Raw genomic sequence first — 12,526 nt, forward strand, 5'->3', positions numbered from 1 at the left:
GTTTATGCGCCTGGTGATACATCCAAGAGCGAAACAAGGGGCTTTGTGTCGCATCAGCTCCACAGTTTCCTCTAGGATTATAAGCGCGCCCTGAGCGAGGGAGATTGCTCCACGGCACGCAGAGCTGCCACCTCTGACTGTGAGCATGATTCAATGTGATGTCCACTTTGTGTCCCTTTATTTGGCTCTGAAAGGAAAAGCTTGTCTTTTATGTCTGCCAAGCGGCCTTTTCCAACCCCTGCACAGCCAATCATACACGCTGTCAGCGCAGCTATGTTTTACACTAAAGCCTGTTGTTCTGTTTAGAAAGCTTAGATCTGTTTATGGCGCAGAAATGATACAGCCTTATGGCAAAATCAATGAAGTCACATGGGTTATAAATATATTAATTTGAAAGACAGCGGAGGCGGAGTAATTATACAAATAAAACACGGTGTTCCCGGCAGGAAACGCAGTAAGACATAATTGATTAGCATTTTGAAGGTGATAAGACATTTTTCGCTTTGCTCCGTTTTGTGTGGCGCGCGCGCATGTGTGAATTTTAGCCGTCTTGACACGTCCTTGTGGAGTGATCTCAACCGTGATGGTAATAACAATAATTATCTTCTAAGTGTTGAAAGTCAAAGACATGAATATTCTCATACAGCGTTAAGTTCAGCAGACAAGTGCTTTCACATGATTTCGTCAGGACAAATTAACAGTAATTGCACATTGAATTGTTCCAGAAATATCGGCTGCTGTTGCTTTCCTAGTTTGATTTTTATGGTTTGGTCGCGCCGTATAATTTGTTGATCATGACTGCGAGGAAATTGCGTCGCTAAAGACGCGTAAAGAAATATTATTACCAGATCGAGTCAAAACACGGAAATACCACTTAAGGCAACCAAGACGTTACACTTTCATTCGGAGACGGGCAAAATCGGCCATCACTTTTGATTAAAATTTTAGTTACTCTTTCACATGCGTTAGATATTTGAAAAATTGTTATTAATAAGGACATGATTTCAAGAGATTAACCCCTCGTTCCTTTATCCGTGATCCGGAGACCTTTGGAAAATTGATCTTGTTAGATTGATGGATGTCCTGTTTAAGGGTTTGTCCTTGTGCCAGTGTTTTTGCTGTAATCCTGGGGGCTCGTTTGTTTAATGATGCAATTGTATCTCGTTTTGTCACTTGTGTGTAATGTCACATTGAACAAACTCCAAGATATTTGGAGTTTGGGTTTAATTAGACTTATGAGTGGTCAGACATATTAAATGTGGTAGACTGGTCTAGATAGATATGGGAAAATTTGTACCTGACCTGTAAATACTAAGAGGATATAGACAAATATTATTTTACACAACAAACACTAAACCAGGAAATCCAGAAAACTGTATGGCATTATATATATTTTTAAATCAAGTAAAAACGATTATCAAGGATTCTCCTTTGAATGCAGAGAATAAATGTTGACCAGCGCAAACAAAGCCTGGACTGATGACCGTCACAAACCTACATCCATTCACCCCAGGATGAGTGGTCAAAATGGGCTTCATTATGGAGCGCGTAATGGGGTCCTGTTATCAGTGCCTCTGCCATGGGTCTGACCGCTTGAGATAGAGCTCTGATAGAGACAGTGCTGTGGACGGAGCCTTGATGTTGACACACAACATATTAGTCCGCCTGGAAAAACAGGGGGCTTTGCCCCGAATTTCCATTTCCTCTCAGACCATTTAACTGGCCTCATCAAACAAGGGCAGATGGGGAGGGACATTACGGATGAGGCAGCATGCGGGTATGTTAAAGGCAGATGGAGGAAAAGGGATGTTTACCGTCCATGTATTTTTAAAGAGGGCATCTGCAGCGCTGGATGTACAAACATACCCTAGACATTTGACCCTAGAAAGCAGGAAGTGAAGAGTGAGAGACTGGATCTCTGGGTACGAAATTGCCAAATCGGAATAGTCAACGCGGGCCATTCAGTTTCATTACCTCTGACACGCACCTTTCCCCCGTGTTATTAATGCCCCTTATTACGGCATAAAATTGCATATTAACTATTGATCACCTATTACCATTCTTCAATAATCAATTCAAACTGCTTTAACAGCATTCAAGTCCATCTTTATTTTAATCCATTTTAATTGCCTCTTTTGTCTAGCGTTGCCATTCGAGTTGAGACAGGTCACGAGCAAAATTAGTATTTATCATTCCATTATCTTTGAATAAACGGGATAATCAGCACGTCAAAGACAGGCAATGCTAAAACAATTATTTATATAGACTGGTAACCTTTTGACCCATGACCTGGCTACAGCGCAGTACAATGCAGGCTGCTGTTTGCGAGAGATTAAAGAGAGACAATCTGTTGCACCTGTCGGCCTAGTGTGTCGATCCATGTCATTATAGCTCACAGCGGCCATGAAAGGCCCATTTCCCAACCCTAGCTAAATGATGACAGAAGCCTAGAGGTCCACGCTGAAGTGTCAAACAGGCCAACGGATACTTTCAGGTTCAACTATCACAGTTTATAAGATCTATAAGAATACCATAGAAGTGGAACAACAAGATGAATTTCAAATGACCCACCGTGCCAATTAGTTCGGAGTTTTGGGCTTCCCTGTTGAGTGGGGGGTTGCATTTAAAAGAAGCCTGTGATCTGGGCCGGTTTCTGCGACAGCAGCGGTGGGCCTCCAATAGCTTTCCGCTCCCCCTGAGTTCACAGGACACGTATCACCTGCGCTCGGCATCACGGCTCCATTACGGACCTGCCGCAGCTTCTGTGCTATTCTGCGCATCTGCTCCCAGTGGTTCCAGCATCTGCGGTCAAAAGCCCATAATGAGCTCCTCTCACTCCAGCTGTCCCACTGATAGCCTTAAACCAGCTGCATGCTGGGAGCTACAGGGCCGGGCTGTCAGCAGGCCGATGGGCTTGACCCTTGACCCCTACCGTAGCCGAACTTCAGCGTTCTGACTGATGACGCTGAGATTAGCGCTCCCCGGAGATTCGCTGCCACACGTCTGGTCGAGGCTTTGCTATTGAAACATTGATTCATAGGATTTCCTTTTCCACACGTGGGTTACACACATTTTCCTTTGTAACCTTTGAACTTTAGCAGTGACTCCACTGGCTTGTCAGAGGAATAGCAAGTCTGCTGTCCGAGTCCCTGATTGGAGCAGCCATCACTGAAGTGTGATTAGAAGTCCACCAAACAAACATGGCGGACTTTATTGAATTCCTGTCAAGTCCATGCAAACCAGAGGTGACAGATGTAATTTGTTTGTCCCGTTGGTTTAATTTAAGCTGATACCTTTAAGCTAGAGCCAGAGTGTGTGAAATGGCAAAAGGAAATGGGTATGCAGACAGTGGAGGGTCCATGGAAAACAAGTGAAAGAGAGAGAGAGAGAGAGAGAGAGTTATGGGTTTGGTTGGTAAGTGAGGACCTGTTAGCCCCTGTTGGTAGATATCAGTACTACACTACATGGCTACCAAAGGAAACATTTTCACGGACGTGCTGGTAAATACAGTACAAAGTCCAAATGATTTTCCAAGGGTTCAAATATTTTAAAAGATCAAGGATACAAATGAATATTTTTATTATTTTTACTAGGCACTTTCCGGTTGACAGTGTTGAAACACAAAATTTTCTACATAGAAAATACTTCTATATGTGTCCATATGTCTTTGCATAAAAGTATGGCCTGTTCAAGACCACTTCCTCAAGAAATTTACCTAAACCTAGTTTTACCTTAAAGTGAACTTTATTTCATGTTTTATTATATGAGATAGTGCTTAAAGAAATCTCAAATTTTCTTTGTCAAATTTCTTTTTTTAATCTCATGTTAATCACTACCATTAGTTATGCTTTTGCCAAAAAAAATACAACTGCAAATGCTACAAAGCAAAAGCACAGTGTTAAGCCCATTGCACATCGAGTCCTAAATTTGCGTCCGAAATTTCCGCACGTTAAAAAATAAATACGACCTCACATTGTGTCAATCACATTTACACACTGCCTCCGATATTTACGTCCGTCATAAAAAAATTCAGACCGGGTTCGATTTTCTGCGTTTTTCGCATCCGTCAAGCATTTTGAGTGGCCTTTTTTAACAATTCAGAGACACCGTACAAACGAGAGCCAAATACGGAAAAAAACGCACACGAAAATTTCAGACTGTATGTGCAAAGACCTTTAATGTCACTGTGCCTTAAGATGAAATGTTACAAATTTTCACTTTTTTATCATGACAGGAACTTGCATAGGATGATAAATAATATCCTTGGTCTTTTAATGCATGTAATTGAGGCCTCAGTTTCAGCCATGTCTTAAAATTGTCACTTTTTATCAAATTAATGGGCTAGTTATATAACTATTTGTATGCTGATGCTGAGACTCTAAATCATCTGGAAATGAGTTTAAATATCTACTCATTCATATGAGGCCAACAATCATAATCCCTGCCATACCAAGTAGTATGCATGGCTTTCCATTTAAGACATTTAGGCATGGAAATGATTACATTTAGCAGATGCTTTTGTCCAAAGCAACTATGACAGTTGATTTTTTTGGAGACTGAAAGAAATCAAATTGTTACCATTTGTTTTATCTCCCAAATAACACCCAAAGTACCATAGAATGGTGTAAATAAACACTTCTTTCATTCAGTCTGATCTGATGGACTGAATTTAAATCAAGGGGAAAACTGCTTCTGAAAAAAGGTAAAGGACAGCCTAGTATTAGAGACCTCCTTGTGTACTCGGAAGGCAAGCTGCATCAGCCACAGAGATTCAACATTTACCTTCTGAAAACAATCCATTAAAACTGTGCTGGGCTGTTGGTCCTGCCACTCCACGAGGAGCAGAAGAGGGAATGGAGAGACAGTGCGAGAAAGGGACACAGTGTATTAACCAGGACTGAAGGCATCATGCGAGTAACAGAGTCTGCATGGGAGAGAGAAAGTGAGATAGGGAGAATGGTGGAGAGAGAGAGAGGGATTGGAGAGAGTGAGTGAGGGCACTGGCGGACAGCTACAAGATGGAGTAGCAGCATGCGGGAGATAAGCTGTCGAGGCGGAGACAGTGTGTGACAGTCCTCGAAGCGGCAAGCAGGCGAGAGTGTGACAGGGAATACAGAGAGCTGCATTATTGTTTAAATCATTGATTGCTTCCCTCCTCCTCAGCCACTGACGTCTTTGACACCAGAGAGAAGAGTGAAAAAACAGGGTGCAACATCTCCTCCTCTTCCCCTTTGTTCTTCCTCATTTCCACTGGATGCACCATATACCTGCCGTCTTTGTCCTAACCATCAGTAGGGGTTTGTCGTCTTTGTTTTTTGTTTGCATCTGTTTTACCATTCCATTGCTTTTTGAATCACATTCACCTGGTTCAGAAAACTCGGTCATTATTTACTCACACTTGTGTTGTTGTAAACCTGTTTGCGGTTGTTTTTTCTAGACGAGATTTTGAAGAATCTTTCTTCACACAATAACAGTTTACAGTGGCCACAGGCTGTCAAGCTCCAAAAAGAATACAAAAATCAAGTTTGACACATTGATGCTCTGTCACATGACACGTTTGATGTGACTGACGTCCAACTTGCATCCAAAGAACTCTGGGCCTGTTGCATCAATACTACTGTATTGGTGTGGGTCCTGCTACATCTTGGGCCCTCAAAATATTTCACATCATTAACCCCAGTAGCTCCAGCTTTGTTGGTGGCATATTAGATTTCTGACGTGCATATTTATTTGACTTCAGAGTGAACGATTAATTACATTTTGTTCCTCAAATAAAGACGTGGAATTTAGTGCATGAGCCCAGTTAGCTACATTAATGGTTCTTATATTTTGGCTTATTAGCTTTGACAGCCTGTACTCCCTAAAACTGTTATTGTATGGAAATAAGTTGCATATAGATTCTTCAAAACAACAAAAGCACGTAATTGAGCTGTTAAGTGAACTATTTAAAATAAACTGCAACTACATCTGAGGATTTAAAGAAGCCTAAATGTTAAAAATGCACTATTAAGGTATGTTATAGTAACGCAGTTACAAAAACATGAAAGTGGATACGCTAATTTGACTTGTACACTAATGCAATGCGAAAACTGAATGCCAAGTGCACTATATGTTCAAAAGAATTGTTTGTCCACACAATTCTATTTTTTCATAAACATTATATTTCAATAGACTTTCTATCACCTGGTACCATCACCGGGGTAGGCGACAAATGACAGATAGATACTGTTTTACCCACCGCAGCAACATCCGAGCACCGGTCTCGCACGCCTTCATGACCAACTCGTCAGCGTCCACTGGAGAAGACTTCCGGAGTTACAATCCAGTGGGGAATGCGGTCTGTTTAATACAGGCAATTTCTTTTACTTTCACGCAAATTGAGATGGTAACGTAAAAATAAATAATTTCACAAACTTTCGCGGTAGAAATGCGGCAGCTGCGAAATCGCATGGCGTCAGGTTCTTTCGCTCCACTTGCTGTTATGGCGTCAGAAGACGCGGATGTTCAAACGGCCTGAGAAATTAAACGAGTAACCCTCACATAGTCGACCTGCTTTCTTTTTCTTTAAACTTTAAACAAATGAACATAAAGAAAAGAAAATATCCATACAAGAATCGGAAGTAAAATATATGAAGTATTAAAAAGGATTGCTACTATAGCTCTACTGTATACAAAGAAATTGCACCATCAAAAAATGTATATATATATATAATGTGTAGCTCCATATTAATGATAGCGTATTGCGAACGATAGTGAAAAATTACTGCTGCTCTTTTTCTATCACAGAAGATCGTCCATTACTGCCACTCTGGCTCCTCCCACTTCAGTCTCGTGTTTTGTTGGGGTGGGGTGAGGTGAGGATGATTACGTAATGAAATAAGATTATGTTAACTATAAAAATGATAAAACAGCTTTATTTTCATCTAGTGCTGATTGTGAGTAAATGTGCTTGCATTGCACAGCACGTTTGAGGGCAGAGCTAGCTAACAGTAAATAGCAACGCTGTTAAAGGTGTATTATCTGACAGCAAGATGGCAGTTAGAAGTAAGTTAGTAGACGTTTTCCCCCTTTGTAAAGTCAGGGGACAACCGGACTACGCACCGCAGGTTAGAGGGAGAGGAAACGCGCTTTGCAGAGCTGTTTGTCAGTTTAGGGCTACTGTACAAAACATGGCGGCGAATTCAATGTATGTAGGCCCGCTCTGTATGTTGATATAAATAGCTTATTCTAAGGTAATACAAACATAACGGTTCATTACGTAAGGTCTTTATACACCTCTGAAGAAATAGTTTTGTATATTATATAGCATTTCTGTCAATAGATCCTCCTAAAAATCCCACATTGCTCCTCTAAGTTAAAATTCAGAAATAGCAACACCGTTTTGACATTGGCTTTTAAAGGGATAGTTCACCCAAATTTAAAATTCATCATTTACTTACCCTTATGTCATTCCAAACCTGAATGATTTGGAAGGTAACAAAACTGGCTTCCTTCGAGTTCTATATGGTCACAAAACCATTAAGACATTACTCGAAATATCTTATTTTGTGTTCCAGAGGAAAAAGAGTCTATACAAGTTTTGGATGACATAAGAGTCAATAAATGATGACTATTTTCTATGCTCATTCATTTGTAAGTTGCTTGGTTGAAAGTGTCTGATAAATGAAAAAATGTAAACATAAAGGTTAACTTTTCACCCTGAATATTAATTTATTCATAGTGCTTATCAGTTTGCACCTTGGAAATTGAACCCATGACCTTGATGATAGTAATACCATATACTAGTCAATCTATATAAGCCCGGTCTATGTGATGTAACACCAACAATTTTAATTGTATTTATTATGCCGCGGTCAGACTTGACTTTTAGCATGCGAAAGTCGTTCGGACGGTGGTACAAAAATGGGCAGGAGCGATTCCTCCATTTATTACATTTACCGAGAGGTCACGCTGTGACGTTTTGATCTTCTATTGGTCTCACGCACTCACGTAACGCGAATTCGCAGGTCAGAGTTCTCCAAACTTGAACTTTGCTACGCAGCGAAATATCGTTGGACGGGCTTGCGTTTCCAGTCTGACACATTCGGATGCGTATGAATGGAAGTCAATGGAACGAAAAGTCAAGTCTGACCTCGGCATTAGCCGTAAAATAATTACAACGAAACAGAAAAACTACTTCTCAAAGATTAGTGTTTTCTGCCACATGTGACCAGGTAAATGACATTGTGTTATTAACCTCAAAGTGTTAACCTCATAAAAGGCGTCTCTTTTTCTCTCATCGTGCTTTCATTCTTTCAGTCCAGGCAGTAGAGCAGTGGAGGTGTTGGGCAGAAAGCGGCTAACAGTGAGGTCTTGTGACACCCCCCCCCACCAACTCCTCCTCTCCGCAGGCCGGCTGTCTCTACGCTCGCCCAGAGCCTGACACTGACGTGACACTCGTGAAATAATTATGAACCAAAAACACTGCTGACAGCAAACAGCCCTCTCCCCTCAATGATGTGTCACCCATGATTAGCATGGGTCCTGGCATCCACACAGCAGCCTGCAGGCGGAGGGAAGAGTGGGGGGTGGTAGAGGGATGAAGGAGGGTGTGGAATAGAGCAGCAAGATGGACAAAGAAAATATTTAAGTGAAAACGCAAAAATTAACCAGAGAGGAATGAACTGTAAAAACGAACAGAGCAGGTAAAGGGAATGAGTGATATATGGGTGTGTATGTGTGGTTGGGGGGAGGTGGGTTAGATGCTCCACTTGTAGCCTACGGCCAAAGGGAATAAACCCTGGATACTGACACCTGTATCTGTCGTCCGCTGTTAGAAGACATATGCCTTGCTTCAGGCCACCACCGATCAGCACCGGCAGCATCTCAGGGTAATATGTGTGTCCTGCCCTTTGCCTGTTAAATGCCAAAGGTCACTGTGTACATTTGTGTGTATGTGTATGTATGTATGCGTCATGAAAAGAGAAACAGGAGCAAGCCGTGAGATCGGAAACGTGGACTGTCATACAAGCAAGTTAAAGTGTGATGAAAATTAGGCCGGTAATTGTTCCAGCTTAGAGGTATAACATCAAGAGATCTATTGAAGATCTCAGTTATGTTTCTCCATTAATGTGTTCTTTTTCTCCGAAGACAAATCTGAGAAGACCCCAACCTTGTTGTCAAGGAGAAACAATTGAGACATTACGATGATCCCATTTGGCTTTGTTTTCCTACGGGAGAAGGTGAAATCCATCAGGCTCTTTGAAGCAGGAGGACCGGCAGTTTAAAAAAAAGCGTGCGGCATCTCTACAGCCAGAGTGAATTTGTTCGATGGCACTGAGATTGATGGGTGGATTCAGAAAGCCCTTCAGAACTCTGAAGAAAGCAGCTTTGTTTCCACGACTTGAGGTATAAAACGCTGAATGTACATAACTCTTCTTAACAGAGAGTAAATCCCGCTAAAACAACTTGCCGTCTGAGGGGACAGTACATTTCACCTCAGTATATTTGGAAATAAATCTAGGATGATCAACCATGAAACACTCACCGTCCAGAGCTGGAAAAACGCCGGATTTATAGAGCTGGGACTGGGAAGAGCTACAAAACGTCTGGGAGACACAAAAAAACAAATAAAAAACACTTTATGGTGCGTCAAACAAATGGGCATCCCAAAACATTTTATTAGCTTTCTTTGCGTTGGGCTTTTCTTTTCATTCGTGATTTTAAGGTTACGCTAATAGGCAAAAATCGCCATGGTATACCACATCTTCGAAAAAACGAAACCATGGTAATACCTTGACGTAAACTTGGTACCTTGGCGTTACTATCAGATACTCATCACAGCGCTGTGATGAGCCGTACAAAGATGATGGTTTATTGTACCCCAGACTAGTCTAGACTAGCATGTGGGACAAGCTTTGAAAATGGAGTCCATGTACATAGGGTGTGTGTATACTTTACTGTCTGTAGCAGTGGGGGGGAGCAGTGGGCAGGGCGGTTGGTTGAAGGGTGGCACGGAGAGAGAGACACACGGTGACACCATAGCTTTGAAAGGTTCATGCAATATTAATGTCCACGAGGGAGAATCACTAGCCTGGCCCCAGGGGTCACCCAATTAACTGGAACACACTCCCATTTCCAGTGTGTGTGTTCTGTGCAGTCGGCACCATACCTCCTTTCTGACATCAGTGTGTGTGTGTGTTTCATATGTGCACATGCTGATAGTCACCACACTCAAAGCTCATCTTCTGTTCCTGTAGTCTCTTGATCTGTCTCTCTCAGGAACTTGCAATGAAGTGCCGTATATTGCATTGATGCATGGCTGTATAGTTAATATACTGCTAATATACTGTACTTTTTAATTTGCTTAAAATGAATTGAGAGGACTGGTGGTGTTGGCTCTGCTTGTGAACAGATATTCCCCTGGGATTTAAACCTTAACACAGTGTTCTAAATGTATGAAATGTCTTTTGCTTCTTTATTGGATAAACGCATGGTAGAAAAAGGGGAGGAGGAGACCTATATGGACGTAAATGTTAATACTAATGATGTATAATTTTTCTTTTTCCCAAAATAACAATGCTTCTTGAATGGAATTTCAGCATTTTTATAATTGAGTAAACAAATACAAGCTTTTAAACATTTTGGGCTGGTTTCCCAAACAAGCCAGGACTAGGGCATAGATAAATTAGAGCATTTAAGTAGTTTTTACAAACATGCCTTACAAAAAACCATTACTTGCGTGTGTTTTGAGATGAAACGATGGCACGGGTGTGTTTTAAGATGTTTCAGTGCGAGCTGTTTTCAGTTTAGACAGCTCGTAACATTTATTTAGGGTTAAACCTGCATCATCTGCGCATGCCACAGCTCAGCTGACATGGAACAGTTTTAAATGAAAGATCAATGCAAAATAAGAGAGTTACTATAAAATTGAAATTAATTCATATAAAAATGTATATAAAAATTACTTTAAAAAAAAAAACAGGAGGTACCTGGACAGTGGAAACGTTATTCATGATAAACCAATACATCTACACGACTGACAGTATCTCTTGGGCCACAGTCACTTTATCTGGATGTCATAAAGGGTTAAATGAGGCTAATGGTTAGGCTAAACGCTTTGAATCTGGGTATAAATGTACTGATTGTGTTCTTATCAGCTCTCCCCTACGCCTCATATTTCACACTGATGCCTGGAATCGCTGTGGTCACAGACCTCTCCCAAGCACCTGCAAAGAACTGATATCAGCCTCTTCTTACCATACTACCGCAGCACAGACCTACAGTGTGATCAAGGCATCATGATGTTGATAACTGTGAAAGGTTATGCACAGAACCATTACATTTGGTAATAGTAAAACAATGACATTCTCAGTCATATCGCAAAACTCTGTCATACTGCTTTCTTCCATTTTTAAGCTCAATCTATCACAATCTGCATTCTACCTTTGCCCGCAGTGCCACTATAATGTGCACGGCTGAATTTATTTCTGAATGTGCAGCTTGCACGAGGCTGAGTTTAGTTGCAAGTGCAAACACTGACACACTCATAAGATTGCCAATTAATTACACGCATTCATAATGGTCATTTAAATGCCGGGACTGTTTTAAGAAGAGATCAATTATGCTAATAAATGCATGAAAGCCCATTTAAAACAAACCATACCCAGAGAGCAGGTGTGGGGGCATTTAGATGCTTTTGGAAAAATGTTGTAGCCTATGTCTTAAAAATACTTTTTGAACACACACGTAGAGTAGGAAATGCAGGTGAAGTACTAGACTGAGAGTTCAACAAAATTAAAGGAACATGTTTGACAAGCAATTCTAAATGTCCACATGGAAACAACTTTTTGCTTGTTTTTTTGGTAAACTTGATTTGTGTGGTCTCCAATCGACTGTTCTAACTAGTCTTACAATGGAAAAAAAACATGCCCCCCATTTTCCAAAATTACAGAAACATAATGGTGTTTCTTCAGCTATGAGCACTTTTATGTCCCAAGGGGTGATTTTGATTAAAACTAACATGGTTTCAACTTTTTTCTTTTTGTAATATGAAGGTCACAATTTAAAACCGTCTTGGAAACTTTTCACCATGTTTACGTCATTCACAATTCCAACTTTTCAAATGTCTTATGTGTAGAGTTTTATTGTTTTACCAGACCCAGACTTTAAATGTAAAAATATGAGCGTAATAAAAATATTCATTTCGTTTTTTTAATGACGATCATTTAATCAGGGTGTAAAATGAAAATAAGACGCCTTGATATTTGTTGTGTCTCCATTGTGTTTATCCTGCTTTTCATGGCGACTAACAAGTTTCACCCTAATACGTTTAAAAGTGAGTTACACAGACAACTCATTAAAATGGCACTTTTGAGAAAGGTTATGTGCAAAGAAAAGAACTTTAGGAAATATCACTTGTGACTAGAATATTTATGACCCGTCTGTAAAAACGAGGCAAAAGTCTCAAAATCTACTTATAAGATTAGGAACATTTATGTTAATTGATTTCAACCATTAATTTTGCTCAATGTTATATTGTCACAGA

This window comes from Triplophysa rosa, linkage group LG5, assembly GCF_024868665.1.
Source record: "Triplophysa rosa linkage group LG5, Trosa_1v2, whole genome shotgun sequence".
Lineage (NCBI taxonomy): Eukaryota > Metazoa > Chordata > Actinopteri > Cypriniformes > Nemacheilidae > Triplophysa > Triplophysa rosa.